General features: G+C 31.1%; 1 long non-coding RNA gene across 2 annotated transcripts; it reads left to right on the forward strand.

Annotated features, from left to right (window-relative positions):
• Nucleotides 1-365: 365 nt before the first annotated feature.
• LOC139899634 (uncharacterized) lies at nt 366-4,366 on the forward strand. 2 transcript variants are annotated; one of them, XR_011777620.1, is made up of 5 exons: nt 366-697; nt 786-820; nt 1,870-1,945; nt 4,134-4,215; nt 4,292-4,366. It is a non-coding gene; the product is annotated as an uncharacterized lncRNA (long non-coding RNA). The 2 variants fall into 2 exon arrangements; XR_011777619.1 differs by lacking the exons at nt 4,134-4,215; nt 4,292-4,366 and having other exon boundaries at nt 1,870-2,112.
• Nucleotides 4,367-8,728: the final 4,362 nt, after the last annotated feature.

An 8,728-nucleotide genomic window follows, 5' to 3' on the forward strand; every position in this document is an offset into this window, starting at 1 on the left:
AACGCAAACTCAAAACTACAATTCGATATAACTGAAACTACAGTACTACACACATTCTCACCACATTTAGTATTTAGTATATTATATTATATATAAGTATTATATAAGTATGGAGGATGATTCTCACACATACTTTTTTGATCCTCACACACCAATTTAAAGAAATGGAGTATTATTAGAAGAGTAAAAGGTTAAAATAGGTGTGTGAGGATCAAAAAAGGGTGTGTTAGAATCATCCCCAAGTATTAGTATTAATATTAATATTAATATTAATATTAATATTAATATTAATATTATATTTTATAAATACACTAACTCAGGTAAAAATACCACAATCTTATTGGCTACACAGCTACAATATATCAGTTACAGCCACAGTGTAACAGTAACGTGGGAAGGGTAATTTTGTCTTTTTACACTCCTATCGCCTCCAGATCTTTCTCCACCTTCATTACAGATATACAGAGTAATTAGGGTTACAGTTTAGGCTTAGGCGATGGTTACAGTTTAGGCTATGGAGATGGTTGAGTGCAACACATAAGTTTTGGCTATGGTTATTTTCGACATCTACACCTTTTTAGGGCGATGAATTTACACTCAAAAATTAAGATTTTTAAGAGTTCCTTCTTTCAAATCAGATGCATACGACTGTGGCTACAACCATCTTATGTCTATATCGCTTACTCAAACTGCTCAGGTATTGTCGACTCAAATTGTTCTTAAAAAAAAATTGACTACTGTTTATCTATTTGGTGGGTTTTTATGTTTATGTTTTGTGGTTTTAGGGTTTTGCTGTGGATAATCCTTCTTCAATTTTATGGTAACTAATCGATTCATACTTTGTTTTTTGTGCTTACTATTGTTTGTTTACCGGCCGCCGAGAGTTGTGCAACAAAAGGCAGCAATATGTCCGATGTGTTGGACGCTCTCAATGTGTTCGATGTAATGTGGATGAGAATGTTTGAGGTATATCATGTAGAAGACTTTTACCATCGTCAAATGAATGTGCTTATTTAGCAAAGCATTACTCAAGTAAAAGAATTGCAGATGGTTTCAAAAGAGTTGGTTCTTAATTCTAGCTTTAAAAAAAAATAATAATAATTTGACCATTTTAAGTAAATGAGCATGATTTGTAAAAATACATTATCTGTTTATTACTCAAGTGGCTTATTGAGTTAGTTCTTATGTGTTGCACTCAACAGATGATGCCAAAACAACAGCCGGAAGATTTGTCGTAGAACCTTTATATACTATAGTGGGAACATTTATTTGCCTTGACATGATCAATAATGGTAGTGGAAATTAGTTAAACTATATATGTTTTGAACTACCATAAGATCAAAAGCTGCATGGTGTCATTTTTGCTTCAGCTGTTGTTAGAATTCTTAATATCACTCATATATGAAGCTTAATAAACAAAAAAGATGGAACTGTTTATTTTCATTCAAAGACGATTTTAACATCTTTATTAGTGAACTAGCATTTTTTATAGCAGTTATGTGTTAAAAATATCATATACACAAAACTCTTGTAGATAAAGGTATGATCACTAGAAAGTCGCCATTAATGGTTACTCCGCACATTCGTGGTTGAGGTATGACCTATAAAGAAATTTTATTTTATACACAAACTTCATTGATCTTGAATGCTTTACTTATCGATGTTTAATGTTGTCTTGAAAAGGATTATGTTTCGAGGATTTGAGCAATAGAAAGGAGATTTTTTAATGTCAATTAAGCCATTTTACTTCTCATTTGGATTAGGGAATGCGTGTGTGTATATATTTTATATAGCTCTTTTGTTTGTTTGTAATTCAAGCATTAAGGGTACTGGTGACAACTTTGAACAATGATGTGCAGCTAGCAGAAGCTAGCAGACTGAAAACCTAATGTTACCGATCCATGTGGAGAGTTATGAGGAGGGGTTACACTGCTGTTGTTTCCATGTGAGTTTCTTTGTTGATTATTTTTTAGTTATGTGCATTGTAACTTTCAAATTATATACATTGTATTTCATGGTTTAGTATGTTTTTGACTGAACCATCAAAACAACTTTTGTAATATCATGTACTAACTAATAACACTCATGTATGTTCTATATATTATAACAATATTGTGAAATTGTTGGTTATCTATATTGTTACAAGAGCGATTAAGATGTGTATAACTAATTAATCTATATGTGTATGACTAATAGCTGTGGGTTTCCTACAGGCTCATTGTTATAATCTACAAAAAGAAAGGTTCTGGCTCTTTAATGGAGTTAACTGTCCCTGGAAATTGAAATATCCTCAACAAAAATCATGTTTCTAGGCAGCGCAACGTTCCCGCTGCAACGTACAAATTTTTTTAAACTTCCGTTTTTCCCTTTTTTTCATTTCTTTATTTTTAAACATTCAATTAACCGATTGTCACCGTTTTCTTAAACGTTCAATAAACAAACTGTCAACCAACTAAAATCACCCCGCAACGAAGTGTGGGTTTTTTATTCTCGTACTATACTAAATGGCGTAATGGGCCCACACCCATCCACCAATCCTTACCCAACAACTCATCCAAATTTACTGTTATACTATTCCACTTTTATTTTCTTTTTTCTTTTATATTCACTTTTATTTTCTTTTTTCTTTTTTAATTCTTTTTCCTTCTTTTAATTCACTTTTATTTTTATTTTATTTTTAATTCTTTTTCCTTTTTAAATTCACTTCTATTTTCTTTTCTATCTTTTTAATAAAAACAAATATCTTCAAACATTATACAATCAAACCAAATTGCAAATGGATCAACCCGTCAGGTTAATCCGACCCAGTGACTGTATCTCACTTATACTTACTCTTAATTCTTCTCAATATTTAAAAGTAAAGGTGGTGTGTGTGGCAACTTGGTCAAAAAAAAAAAAAAAAAAGGTAAATAAACAATTCGTGGGTATGACTTATAACTTCATTTGGGTAAAAAGAAATTAAAAAAATGATGAGTTGAACTTAGAAGTCGAGTTGGATTGAAATGAAATTTTAAAAATAAAAAAGGTGATGGGTTGGACTTGGAATTTCATTCCATTTGTTTTCAACTAAATTAATATACAACTTTTTCAATTTAGTAATTTCTATATATACTAATAGACAAAACACATACAACCTTTTCAATTTAGTAATTTCTATATATACTAAAGAAATAATTGTGCCGTTGGTCCCTCGGTTTTACCCCAAAAAGCTAACAGCGTCCCTCGAGTTTTTTTTGGCTTTCAGAATCCCTTTATTATCACTCTTTGTGTTTACGCGTCCCTCCGTCAGTCAGACGTCATAGTTGGACGTTAAGTGCATGACATGTGCGTTGCATGTGAGGGTAAAATCGTCTTTTACCCTTCTTCTTCACCTGAATATGAAGCTTGTTCAATATTTTCTTTCCCAAAATTACAAACCCCAATTTTTTTTTAAAAAAAAATAGAGAAATCTAGAGAAATCTAAAAATGCAGAGTTTCTTAGATTCACTTCGTGAACGTGTATCTAAAATCTCAGATCGTAACTCGATAAATCGAGATCGAATTTCGTGGTCAAACTTTCGGAATAAAAGTCAAACGAAGGTTCATAGATCAAATTCAAGAGTTATGCGTTGATTCAGGTTATGGAGATAATTTTCGAGTGATTGTTGGTTGATTTAAAGCAACTTTGATGAAGGAATCGCTATCTAAAACACATTCAATCTCATTTTTGGATCTGAGGTTCATAAGATTAAAAAACGAAGCTATTCATCCTTAATTCGTGATTATAAAGATGTTTTGGATTCGAATCTTCACTAAATCCTCCTAGTCGCTGCATAAGGTGACTAATCTAATTGATTTCAGTGTCACAAATTCGAATCTTCAAGTGTCACAAATTTTGGTGTTCATATGATGAAATACGAAGCACTGTAAAGTCAAATGTTATTTGGGTTCTTCACTAAAGTCAAAATTTTGGTGTCACAAATTTTGAATATGAATCTTCTGGAGAAACATTTCTGGTAAAGTCAAATGTTATTTGGGTTTGACCTAGTGGTAACATATGTGTCCCTCACCGACCACATGTTGTGGGTTCAACTTCCATTAAAAACATATGTGTGTGCACTTGCGGTTTGATTCATAGCTCGTATGATTTTCAGATACATGGTGGTTCTAGTGGCATAGGTACATTTGCAATTCAATTGGCTAAATACCTAGGTATCAAAGTGTTTGTCACTGCAGGTAAAAAAAATTTGCACTATCAATTAAGTTCCAAAATAATTTGCAATCATCTGTCAGTTATTATTTATTTATTTAGGGAGTGACGAAAAATTGAAGGCTTGTAAAGATCTTGGAGCTGATGTTGGAATTAACTACAAAACAGAAGATTTTGGGTACTTGTGAGTTTTGACTTTTTTGTTCCTTTCTGTATTCTTATAATAACCGATTCAATAAAGATCGTAATGTTTATAGTGTATGTGAGGAGCCCATTCAACTAAGAGGTTGGGGGTTCAAGCCTCGTGGTAGGCATGTATATATGAATGGGTTAAACAGGTTGGGTCGAGACCCGAGTTGGGTTGGGTCGAGACCCGGATCAGTTGGGTCGGGCTAGTAAAACGTGCGTCGAAAACACGCCCCAGATGATGAAGATGATTGATATGTTTGGTATTTAAAATACCAAAATTATATAATAAATATATAGATAAAAATATATATAAATTATAAGATTTTTCATTTTTTGCGCCGGTGGTCCCTCGATTTTAATGAAGAAAAGAGTAAAAAGACGAATTTGCCCTCACATGCAAGGCACATGGCATGACTTAACGGACTTTTTTAACAGAAAGTTGACGGAGGGACGCGTAAACACAAAGAGTGATAATAGAGGGATTCTGAAAGCCAAAAAAAAAAACTCGAGGGACGCTGTTAGCTTTTTGGGGTAAAATGGAGGGACCAACGGCACAATTATTTCTATACTAATAGACAAAACACTGTTTCACTATTCACCAATATTATTTTCGTCATTTCACTTTTTTCCCCAACGATAAAATGAGCAACTTTCGTAAAAGAACCAACCTTTCAATGTTACCAAAAGATGTCAAAAAAATCCTTTTTACAAAAAAATCAACTAACTTTTTTTCTTCTCTTTTTTTTTCCTCAACGATAAAAGAGGCAACTTTCATAAAATGAACAACCCTTCAATACTATCAAAAGATGTCGAAAAACATTTGTTTTTACAAAATAAATCAACTAACTTTTAAAAAAAAAACCAACGCTAAAAGAAGCAACTTTCACAAAAGGAACAACCCTTCAATGTTAGATGTCGAATTTCTTTTTTTTTTTTATGAAATAGATCAAGACATTTTTTTTAACTCGCATTCAAAACGGAGCCCCCGGCGCGAAGCGAGGGCTCTACAACTAGTTTACAACTAAATTATAAAAACTTTGCCCTTGTTTAATGCCTTATGTATAAGGTAACTACTTTTGTTATTTAGTATGACAATTTCACATGATTAAAAGATCTTTTCACAAAATTACAAACTTATACACCTTTTACACCACCATAAATACATGCATCCATTTTCAATTTTTGGAACATCATTTCTCTAGCTAAACACACACACTTACTAGCCTCATGTCTCTCTAAGAACTCCAGCAAAAATCCTCTCAAGAATCACCTTAAACACCACCATAAAAAGATCAACAAAAACACTACAAAAATACAACTTTCAATTCAAGTTTATGTCTTAAGTTACTTCCAATCTTTCATCCAATTTCATCACTCTTTTGGTTCTAGGTTTTTACTCCTCTTTTACAGCAATCTTGTCCAAGTAACTTGAGGTAGTAACTTTGTTCATAACCTTATTCGATTCATATATATATAGCTATCTTATTGTATGGTATACAATTTTAACAACAAAAACATAGTTTGAATGATTTCAAACTTGTTTGCAAACTAAATAGATCCTTCTAACTTAACTTTTAAAATACTTCAAGACCTATAATATAACTTAAATATATGCTAATTTAACAAGGTATAACTTGGTTTTTCAAAGAATACCTTAAAAAACTGTTTTTATGACGTCGGAGTGCAACCGGGGGCTGTTTTGGGTTGGATAATTAAAAACCATCTTGAACTTTGAATTGGAGGTTTATATTCAGGAAAAATGATATTTCTTATGAATATGTTAACACATAAAAATTTCATGATTTAATTCATAGTATAAGTATTTTTAGAAAAATGGTCATTAAATGATGTTTTTGTAACAAAAATGATTAACTTCATAAGTTTCACCAAAATTTGACCTATGACCTATGATTTCGAATACAAACTAAGGTATTTACAGTTCATATTCTTAAAGAGGGACTCGATCCAAGGAAGTGGAAAGTTGAATCAACGAAAACGGAGTTGTAACGAAGAAATTATGACCAAAACAAAATCGGATACCCAAGATTAGTTTAGCCACGAAAATAATTGGAGAAAATTAAATAAATCACATCTTCCTAAAGTAACATGATATTTTATACATATGTACTCATAATTTAATTTTATATGGTTCAGGATCACCCGTAAACAATACGAGAAGATTAATCATAAGATCCCATGATTGTACGCAACACGTCATTTGACAACACCGGTACTTTATGTACGCAACACGTCATTTGACAACACCGGTACCATGGGTCAAGATTAATCTCGACCAATACATATACGATGGGGGTTTTATTTATTTCATTGGGGGTTTATTAAACAACTAAATATGAACCATTAAAATTGAATTACTAACATCGGACTGCTAACTACGGACTAAGGAATTATTAAAAGTATTATAAGTATTATAAGTATATATATGTGACGATTGTTTAAAAAGAAAAGGTATTGATATATTATATATGGATAGGTTCGTGATATCAATCGGAGACCAAGTCAAAATTACATATCTTCAAGACAAAAGTGAGTATATAGTCCCACTTTTAAACTCTAAATATTTCGGGATGAGAATACATGTATTTTATGTTTTACGCTATGGACACAAGTAACTGAAAAATATATTCTACGTTGAGTTGTACCACTGGCATACTTCCCTGTAGCTTGGTAACTAATATTTACAGCGGTATTGTAAACGCGAATCCTGTTGATAGATCTATCGGGCCTGACAACCCCAACCGGACTGGACGACCAGTATTCAACGGTTGCACAGTACTTCGTTTCGTGACTACACCTTGGTACGGTGTAGTAAGATTTCATAATAAAGGGAATATGCGACGTGATTAAATGTTAAGTATGGTTACCAAGTGCTCAACCACTTAGAATATTTTTATTAAAATGTTTATATATGAAATCTTGTGTTCCATTGTTATTATAGACGAAATCAACAAACATCCGGTTCCATTGCGATGATCGACTCCAAGTAATGTTCTTAACACGAGCAAATGCACAGCGGAAGACTTTATTCGTACCTGAGAATAACATGCTTTAAAATGTCAACATAAAGTTGGTGAGATATATAGGTTTGATGCTAGCAGCGTTATAACTATGGACCACAAGATTTCATATATAAACATTTAATAAAAATATTCTAAGTGGTTGAGCACTTGGTAACCATACTTAACATTTAATCACGTCGCATATTCCCTTTATTATGAAATCTTACTACACTGTACCAAGTGTAGTCACGAAACGAAGTACTGTGCAACCGTTGAATACTGGTCGTCCAGTCCGGTTGGGGTTGTCAGGCCCGATAGATCTATCAACAGGATTCGCGTTTACAATACCGCTGTAAATATTAGTTACCAAGCTACAGGGAAGTATGCCAGTGGTACAACTCAACGTAGAATATATTTTTCAGTTACTTGTGTCCATAATGTAAATCATTTATAAAAACAGTGCATGTATTCTCAGCCCAAAATATTTAGAGTTAAAAGGGATCTATATACTCACCTAATGTATTTTGTAGTAAAAATACATATAACATCATTGATCAATTATAAGGTTGGCATCGGATTCACGAACCTATATCATTTATATATATATATATATATTAACACACATAATTGAAATCAAACGAATTTATGTAGTATTTGTTATCTTAGTAATAATATGTTTCATTAATAACTTTATTAACTATTTTATTTCATATACATTAGATACATAATTAGTATTGCTTATAAAATATTAATACATTTAAATCATATATGTTTAAATATATTTTTATATAATAAATATTTATTTGGTAAAATAACATTAATAATAATAATAATTAAAAGATGTATTTGTTTAAAAATAATAATACTAATAATAATAATTTTGATAAAATGATAATTTTTCTAATACTGATAATAATACTAAAATGATCACAAAAATAAAATGATAAATTTTAATATTTTTTGAAAATAAAAATGATCATAATAATAGTAGTAGTAATAATAATTATAATAATAATATTTTTACTAATAATGATATTCATAATGATATTAATACTAATAATACTAATTTTAGTAATAATAATGATTTAATGATAATGATAATAATAGTAATAATAATAATAATAATAATAATAATAATAATAATAATAATAATAATAATAATTTTATCAAAAACTACCTTAGAATGCTAAAAAGGAATTAAAGTGTCCGAGCCGGGACTCGAACACATGACCTTCTGCTTATCTGTAACCCTCTAAACCATGGATCCAATTCTGTTTATCTAGAATTAAATCCCGCCGATTTATTTAGAAACCGTATCTGTTGCTTTCTC

The sequence above is a fragment of the Rutidosis leptorrhynchoides genome, chromosome 3 (assembly GCF_046630445.1).
Source record: "Rutidosis leptorrhynchoides isolate AG116_Rl617_1_P2 chromosome 3, CSIRO_AGI_Rlap_v1, whole genome shotgun sequence".
NCBI classification, from domain to species: Eukaryota; Viridiplantae; Streptophyta; class Magnoliopsida; order Asterales; family Asteraceae; genus Rutidosis; species Rutidosis leptorrhynchoides.